Raw genomic sequence first — 9,604 nt, forward strand, 5'->3', positions numbered from 1 at the left:
AGGAGGCAGAGTGGCAGAATGGGAGGAGGGGCTCCAGCCATGGGTGCTGGTGGCCCATTGCCATAACCCACAGGGCAAGGTCAAAGAGGGCACCTTGCCTGGTGGTTTCCTCCAGCTGAGTTCAGAAGGCATTTTTCCTCAGCAAGTTCACAAACTAGTTTGATTAATAACTCTTCCTCTGAGTGGTACAGTTTGGAAATGAAGTAAGAGAGCCATCTCCTGGTAAGAAATATGGCAGTGTGTGGGGGAGGCCACAGCCACTTCTGCATTGTGTGGAGTCCTGTGGGTCCCTGGGAAGTGCGTGGTTTGGGAAGGTGTCCAGAGTGAGTATATTCCTGGCCCTGTGTTCACCTGATCTTCAACAAGTGCAGCTCTTGTTTTATCTGTTTTATAGACTGGGCTCCAAAGAAAGGTTTTCCACCGTTGTGGAATTTCAGGAGTTGCTCCACCCTCAGATCAATTAGAAAACCCCTCATTGAGTTCAACTGCTTCATTTTCTAAACCGAAGTCCCCGGAGGTAAAATGCCTTTTCCAAGGTCATGCCAATGATTCATGGTGAAAACAGGGCAAAACGGTCTGACTTCCTCTTCCTACCACCCACACTCTGTCTTTTGGAGATGTGATTTGCTAGAAGATCTTTATTTTAGAACAACACTTCTTTTAAAGAGCACTGCTCTGTGCTTTTGTGTAGAGCTGCATGGCCTCTTCTCACAAACTTCCCCAGAGAACTCCGAGCAAACAGGGCTGTTGATAGTTTCCTGCTGGGAGGTCAAAGGCAGCCCACCAAAGGAGCTCGGTGCCCTGCCCAGGGCCTGTCCTGGCTCTCCTGCTCACCCGGTGACGTTGACTCATGCTGCCACCTTGAGGGTCTCTGTTTCCTCCTCTGTAACATGAGAAAACCAGAAAGCCTAAGATCTTCACATCATGTGGGAACCACTTCGGAGGAATCCCCCAATGTGGCCGGAGTCACCCTGACACCACCTCATAATGATTCATGCTTCTCTTGGGAAGCCAATGAGATCAACAAGCCAAGAATATGGGCTCTTTGCAAAGAAGGAGCTATGTTTCTGCATCAAGGGAGAAGAAAATCCCTGCTTAAAGATCCCCTACGCCCTCCTTAGGAATCATTTATACTTACTCTTTTCACAACATGTCTATCAGTGAATTGGAGAGAAACGCATCCCTTTAGCTGATTAAGTTAAAGTTATGATGAGATGTTACTAGGGACCTACAATTCTTCCTTGGGGAAAAGGTTACAGTGTGCACACACACACACACAAACACACACACACTTTTGCTAGAACAGGCTGGAACTGTCCTTGCAAAAACTGAGCTGAGATGTACCAGTAAATCCACTGTGTCCACCCTCCTCTCTATGGGATCAGCACCAGCTCTGGGGCCCAGGATTGCTTGGCTCATTGAAGAATCCCACCATGCAGATATGACCTAGATGGTACTTGACATTGCATGCAGTAGGGAAAAATAAAGAGGAACATGAAGCCTATTGGCTGATCATTTTTGTCCTCTAATTCCCATCTCATTGGACTAAAATGAACCAAAGTACCATCTGGTACAGGAAAATGAAGTTGCCCTGTGTCTGTCAGACCCTAAAACGTACCTGACTGGGTTTACTGACTCGGGGCTAGGTGGATGGCTGCTCCATCATTTGAGAAGGGAACAAAACTATAGCTCCCAATACAGAGATACGTTTAAAGAACTACAAATAAACTCCTCAGAGTAGGCAAGGAGTTGTATGTCAGTCTAGGATTAATGAGCAATGGCCGTGCCACAGCTAGCCACCAGACATCTTCCCCAACCCCCACCACCATCAGCTCTAGAGGCCACACAGATGCCTGAGTCCAAAGGCTATGGAAAGAGCATGAGCTTTGGGGCCAGGCTTGGCTTCAAATCCTGGCTGTTTCACTAAGCACAGTGTAACTCAGGCTCTCTGACCCTTAGCAATCTCGGCTCACTGCAATCTCTGCCTCCTGGGTTCAAGCAGTTCTCCCATGTATAAGCAATTCTCCTGTCTCAGCCTCCCTCCTGGGACTACAGGCACATGCCACCATGCCTGACTCAGTAGAGACAGGATTTCGCCATATTGGTCTCTGGCTGGTCTCGAACTCTTGATCTCAAGCGATTCACCCGCCTCAGCCTCCTAATGTGCTGGAATTAGAGGAATGAGCCACTGCACCCGACCAGCTTTCTTATCTGTAAAATGGGGATAGCAACGCCTTCCTCATTGACATCAATGACGCTGGGCTCGGTGGCTCATGTCTGCAATCCCACCACTTTGGAGGCTGAGGCAGGTGGATCACCTGAGGTTATGAGTTTGAGACCAGCCTGGTCAACATGGTGAAACCCCATCTCTACTAAAAACACAAAAATTAGCTGGGTGTGGTGGTGGGTGCCTATAATCCCAGCTACTCAGGAGGCTGAGGCAGGAGAATCACTTGAACCCGGGAGACGGAGGTTGCAGCGAGCCGAGATTACACCATTGCACTCCAGACTAGGGGTGACAGAGCAAGACCCTGCCTCAAAAAAAAAAAAAGTAAATCAAATAATGAAACAGGGCATTTCAAATGCATCAAGTGGTCAGAGTGCGGGCAGCCTGTCACTTGTCAGCATTAGAGATAGCACCTTCTACCTCTCCCATCACTGCACCTATGATAGGGCTCTGTACAAGTAAAGGTCCTATTTCATTGAAATTTCTATTGCATTTTGAAGTTGAATGGGGCTCAAAGAGCAGAGAGACTACTTTTTCATGGCTTAGAAAGACAGGATACACATAGGATGACAAGATGCCTGAGCTCCCTTCAGTGAAGAGGAGTACAATTTTATGCAGTATTAAAACTCCAGCCAAGCTTAGCGGCTCACACCTGTAATCCCAGCACTTTAGGAGGCTGAGGTGGGGCTGATCTCCTGAGGTCAGGAGTTCAAGACCAACATGGCAAAACCCCATCTCTACTAAAAATACAGAAAAATAGCCGGGTAAGGTGACGTGTCGCTGTAATCCCAGGTACTTGGGAGACTGAGGAGAATCACTTGAACCTGGGAAGTGGAGGTTGCAGTGAGCTGAGATCATGCTATTGCATTCTAGCCTGGGCAAGAGAACAAGACTCTGTCTCAAAAAAAAAAAAAAAAAAACAAAACCTACCTCCTCCCTTTGGTTTGTTTGCCAACAGACTTCGGCTTCTTGGGCAAAGCCCTCATCAGTACTTTGCTCAAGAAGCTGAAATCTGTTGGCAAATAAACTAAAAGGAGGAGTTTTTGGAAGAACTAAAACACTATGGCCAGCCATCAATGAGCAAAGATCACTGAGATCACATTCACTGAGATCACATTCACAGTGATCTCAGTGTGTACCACCCACAACTCTAAACAGCTCATTAAACTTGAAGGAAGGGCCGGCACAGGGAAAGACACTTTTCCCTTAAAACAGCTCACTGCTCCTCCATTCTAATTAAGCAACAAATAGAATCAGTTCTTATGTGCATTGGTGGTCTTTACACTGTAGCCCAAGGTAAGGGCTGCAGAGAGTGTAATTATCCCATAATTAGTCTCCCACTGTTGCCAGGACTTAAGCCTGACAAACCCCAACATGCCTATATGTGCGCCACAAGGGACTGGCTGCTTACATGACATGATCTCAGAGATTCCCCTGTGTGAGTTTGTTTTGTGTTGCTATAAAGGAATATTGAAGCTGGGTAACTTAGAAAGAAAAGAAGTTTATTTGGCTCATGGTTCTGCAGGCTGTATATGCATGGCACCAGCATCTGCTTGGCTTCTGGTGAGGCCTCAGGAAGCTTACAATCATGATGGAAAGCATAGAGGGAGCAGGCACATCACATGGTGAGAAGGGGGCAGAAGAGAGAGGTGGGGAGGTGCCAGTCTCCCTTCAACAACCAGCTCTCATGTGAACTAGCAGATCAAGAACTCACTCATTACCGAGGACAGCACCAAGACTTTCATGAAGAATCCGCGCCCATGACCCAAACACCTCCTACCAGGCCCCCACCTCCAACACTGGGGATCACATTTCAACATGAGATTTGGAGGGGAAGACATCCAAACTATATCAGCTGCACGGCTAGCCTGCCCTCAAATATCTTCTGCCGCAGTTGTGTTCGGCACAGCCCCAAGAAACCCATATCAGAATGTACCTAGGTTGCCAGAGAGGGATATGGGCCCACAGTCACTAATCACAGCCTTCATACTGCCAGCCCACCCTAATCAGAAAGGAATTCTACCAGGGAAACAGGACAAAGGTACTTCCTGAGGTAGAAGAGTTAAGAAAAGATGCTACAAAATGGGCCATTTCCTGGAATCCCCAGGCCTAGCAGGAGATGCTAGATGAAGTCCTGGTCTTCCCGAGTCAGACGGACCTGGGCTCCGATTCTGGCTCCACCACACACCTACCAGCTCTGTGGATACAGAGAAAAGTACTTAACTTCTCTAAGTACAGACATCTGCAAAATGAAGCTATTTTCTGTTGTGTGGTATTGCAAGGATTCAGGGAGATCAGACAGGGGAGGTACGAGAACAGTGCCTGGCCCAGGACAGAGGCTTGATAGTGATGAGTGTCTCTCGCCATGGGCCAGAAGCATGGGAGCTTCCTCTTTCTTCTGGTCTGTAACTTCTTCAACGTGGAAACTTCCCTCGGATCCTTCCAGCCTTGCCATGGCTCTTCTTTCAATGTCAGATCTGGCAACACCTCAGGGCCAATTCCAGCAGCTCCAAGCTAAGGTTGAGGCTGGAGGCCACCTCCCCAGTGGCTCTGGCATCACCAGCTCAGGCACACATCAGGATGTTTACGTGTTTTCCTTCCTGAGGAGTCTCCAGAAGGACAACTAGGAAGGATATGAATGCACAAATCTTTTTAAAAAATTGTATTAGAATCCTATTGACCTTCGTGCTTAACTGCAAGACTTGAATTTATAAGATCAGAAGCAATGATGAGTTGTGAATTTTCTCTTTGACCATGTGTCGACACAGAAAGTTCTAATATCAGCAAACTTTATGAAATCCACTAGGAAGACAGATTTTAGATTAATCAATATCCTTATGGAGTTCACAGCCTCGGTGGTGGGAAATGGAAATTAGGCATGAAAAGAGTGAAATGTTTCACCGAGGAAAGTGTTGGGTGGCGAATGGAAAGTGCAGGCTGACAGCCTAACGGGCGATTGACATGTGCCCTCAAGGGCTTGGAACTGGAGGAAATCTGACTGCTGAAGCAAACCATAAATCAGTCAGGATACAGAGAGTCTACTTAGAGAGAGAGAACGGCTCCGAGGCCGCCAGACATCACCGTAATCGGACTGAAGGTATTTATATCTAAGGAAAGAATGTGTCAATCTGAAGAGCAGGTGGGTTCCCAGAGCCTAGAAAAAACAAGAATCAGTGAGATGGAAGTGGTGACCAGGAAGGCAGTGGCTTCACGGCAAGGTGCGTGCACCCCAGAGAGGACGGAGAGGATCCTGCCCGCCACGGGACAAAACAGGACTTGTATTTATATCTGCTTATCCCTTACAATGTCTCTATATAGGCATGCTTTATACTGTGCAAAATATATTAGCCCAGTAGAATACACTTTGTAATAATTAAATAGACTCAATGGGTGATCATGCTCAAATGTTTTGTTTCATATTTTTCCAGTGGGGCGCATGATAAAATTAATCTGGAGACCACTGTAAAACAACTGTTATGGACTAAGTTATTTCCCCCACAATGTGTATGTTGAATACCTACCCCCTAGTTCCTCAGAATATGCCTGAATTTAGGGGCAGGGTCTTTAAAGTGGTGACTAGGTTAAAACGAGGTCATTCGGGTTGGCCTTAATCCAACATGCCTGGCGTCCACGTAAGAGGAGGAGATTAGTGCACATACACACAGGAAGATCCTGTGAGGATGCAGAGAGGACATGGCCACCTGCAAGCCACGGAGAGAGGCCTCAGGAGAAACCAATGCTACTGACCACTTGTCTGGGACTTTCGGCCTCCAGCACTGTGAGAAGGTAAGTATCTGTGACTTAAGCCTCCCCATCTGTGCTGCTTCCTTACAGCAGCCAGGGCAGTCCTACACAGCAACCCTCACAAGGGCGCTCCCATCTGAATCCAATCCTTACCTTCTTATTTCACCCAGGGGTTCTCCAGCTCCCAGCCTCACTGTTCCCTCTCCCACATGGTGGAGTCCACCATAAGCTGCAGGGACTACATCAGGAAACGCCTCCCCAGCCTGGTCCCAACCTCCCCTACCCAGGCTTCTGCATCCCTGCCATCAACATCCTATCTTCACACTTGCCTGCAGAGACTCTTGTTCTAGTCCCTACCAGGACAGCACCATCACTGGGTCAGCGACCTGTCCAGTGCGACTAAGTCAATCTATGCCCAAGTCAAGCACAATTTCAAAATCTGCCCCTAATCATTCTAAAGCCTTAGTAAACAGGTGCTCCCAAAAGCTGCCAAATGATTCTAAGACATTGTTGACCAATTCTCCCTCTTCTAGAGAGGGTATCTGCTAGTAGTCGGAAAGAAATTGAGATTTAATGGAAAGTCCTCGTTGCTACCGTAATGTCTTTCTTTCACCTGAGCCTCTTGGCTGGAGTTAACTTGTGATGCTCCTGGAGCCCAAATTTTATAATTCCTTGGTTGTTGTGTAATCAAAAACTTTCAAGTGGTACAAATCGTGTTCTAAATCAGGGCTACAGGTTTGAAAACTAAACCATTTAAAAGGAGTTCTAAGCCTTACCATCCTACACAAACCTGTTACTCTTAGGGTAATTGGTTTCATGAGTCTGTGCAGCATTTCTTTAGGAACTGACATGCATGGTATTAAACTCTTTGGCAAAAATGAAGGATGAAGTATTTTGGTTCACATTGTGACTGCTATGCAAAATGCACAAACCTGGAAAGTAAGAGCTTCTTCCTGCGAGAAGCTGCTGCTCTCATGAGGGGCAGCAGATGCCGTCGTGAAGAGCACTCACTGGCTGAGCTTGTACGTGGCCTTAGGCAAGATATTCAAGTTCTCTGGCTTCAGTTGCCCCATTAATAAAATCAGATTAAAAACAAGTTTCCTTACCTGGTTGCTGTGAAGATTGAGGGAGGTACTGTCTGGAAGCATTGTGTTTGGTACGCAGATAAAGCTCAGGAATAATTTTTTTTTTTTTTTTTTGAGACGGAGTTTCGCTCTTGTTACCCAGGCTGGAGTGCAATGGCGCGATCTCGGCTCACCGCAACCTCCGCCTCCTGGGTTCAGGCAATTCTCCTGCCTCAGCCTCCTGAGTAGCTGGGATTACAGGCACGTGCCACCATGCCCAGCTAATTTTTCGTACTTTTAGTAGAGACGGGGTTTCACCATGTTGACCAGGATGGTCTCGATCTCTTGACCTCGTGATCCACCCGCCTCGGCCTCCCAAAGTGCTGGGATTACAGGCTTGAGCCACCGGGCCTGGCCAGGAATAATTTTTTTTAATGTAAAGTTGCATGACATAGATGCATAAACATTTCATCTATTTCATAAATAGCCTGTGACAAAGCGAGGGGTTGCGAAATAATGAAAGGAGGCAATCGCAGATGGTTTTTCACTGATATGAAAACAGCGGACTTTTTTTCCATCACAGAATAATGAGTTGATCAGAAAGAATGGTGAAGATTTTAGCAAAGAGTAACCCAAATGTCTGAACAAAATTTACAAAAACAATTGATTTTCTTCCCAAGGACTGGAAGTGACATGGACAGTTGGGCAATAAAAGAACAGCAGCAATTTTCTGCTCCATTTCTACAACAACAACAAAAACACGACGGCGGAAAACAACGCCAAATGAAAACCTTCCTTCCTTGGGGATAGAAAGACACATCCCTCTTCTTTAAGAACCGTAACCACAGATTGCAGCAACAAGACGCTACAGGGAAAAGCTTGGTTGGGTTGAGCCAACTGTATGTGGCAAATGATTAGAAAGATGCTTGCCCTCTGGGGGAGATCAGAGGGCCAGTCACCAGGAGAAGCCAGAGGAATAAAGGGCTCTCATTCACATCAGCAATGCTGGCAGGACGTGCGTTTTCCTCAGCACACTGGCAAGCTCCCCGGAAAGGAAAGATTAATACGAGCATGGAATATGAACTCTCTCCAGCAAACTGTGCTCATCAGCCTCGGGAGAGTGCTGAGGAACGAATAGATGCTCATTGATCCTGGACTAGGAGGACTTGAATGAGTTCCTTTCCCTGCTTCCCAACTCCTCCCACCTTGATTTAACTCACACAGAGCAAATCTCATTTGTCCAATGTCCCTGGGCAAGAGCTAGTCCCTGCGAATTCATTTTACCGAAAACTGAGCTGATCTGTTTGAATTTCAGATGTACGCTTAATTAAGATTTAACTTTTTTGGTAGAAACCTTTTAAAAATTAACCTCAGGGCTCTCTGCCCTCTGCATGTATGAGGAACTTTACTGAGATGGCACAGGAGGGAGCCCCGAGCAGAGAGTGCTCACTTGGGTGCTCCACACACCCCGAGCTGTTGCTTTGCTCATTTCTCTTTATGAATCCAGGTTGTCAATGTGAATGTCACTAATGCAATGATACCTTCATAGAGGTGGACAGGGTAGGAGGCAAGGCTGAGGAGGGACAGGGGGCTGTGCTTCTCCAGTATTCTCGTCCATGATGTCCAACCCTCCTGCCCTGCACCAGGAGGCTGGTGTTGGTCATTTCTGGGCCTTCTCGTCCCTCCTACTCCTGCTCATCCAGACTCATGGCTTCCAATGCTATCTATATGTCCATGCCTTCCCTCAACAACAGACTTGTTTATACGTCTGCCTGCTAGGAAGCTCCAGGAGGATGTTAAATCAGTAACTCAAGTGAAACAGCCCCAGGCTCAGCCTTGCTCCAATTCCCCAGACCGCTTCCTCCCACTCTGCCCTATCCTGGCAAGGACAGCTCCGTCCTTCCAGTTGCTCAGGCCCAACAACTTGAAGTCATCCCTGACAGCTTCCTTTCCTCACTCCCTGCCTCCAGGCCCTCACTAACCTGTAAGCTCCACCTGCAAAATACAGTCTACAGAGGCTGGCTGCTGCTCACCTCCGCTGCTGCTCCCACTTCGGGCCACACCTCTACTGCCCTTTCCTGGATTACTGCCAAGATTCCCGCCTGGCGTTGTCTTCCTGTTCTCAACATAAAAATCGAGTCATCCTTCTAATCCTGCAGAGTCAAAGTCAAACTCCTGTCGGTCCGAGGCCTGCCAGGCCTGTGAGATCTGGTGCCTCATTCTTTCTCTGTCCTCATGTCCTTAGACTCTTCCCCGACACTGTCAGCTTCATTCAGCACCCAAGTCAGCCCCTTGCTGTTCCCACTCAGGGTCTTTGCATCTGCTACCTCTCTTACTTCTCTGCCCGCAAGCTGTTCACCCAAATTTGTATGTGACTCCTCCCCGGCTTCAGGTCCTTACTCAAACATCACTCTCCAGTGAGGCCTTACCTGACTTCTTTCTCTTTTTCTTTCTCTTTCTTTTTCTTTCTCTTCTTTCTTTCTTTCTTTCTTTCTTTTTCTTTCTTTCTTTCTTTCTTTCTTTCTTTCTTTCTTTCTTTCTTTCTTTCTTTCCTTCCTTCTTTCTTTCT

This window comes from Sapajus apella, unplaced genomic scaffold, assembly GCF_009761245.1.
Source record: "Sapajus apella isolate SASKATOON/1434 unplaced genomic scaffold, GSC_monkey_1.0 scaffold32, whole genome shotgun sequence".
In the NCBI taxonomy this organism is placed as follows: domain Eukaryota; kingdom Metazoa; phylum Chordata; class Mammalia; order Primates; family Cebidae; genus Sapajus; species Sapajus apella.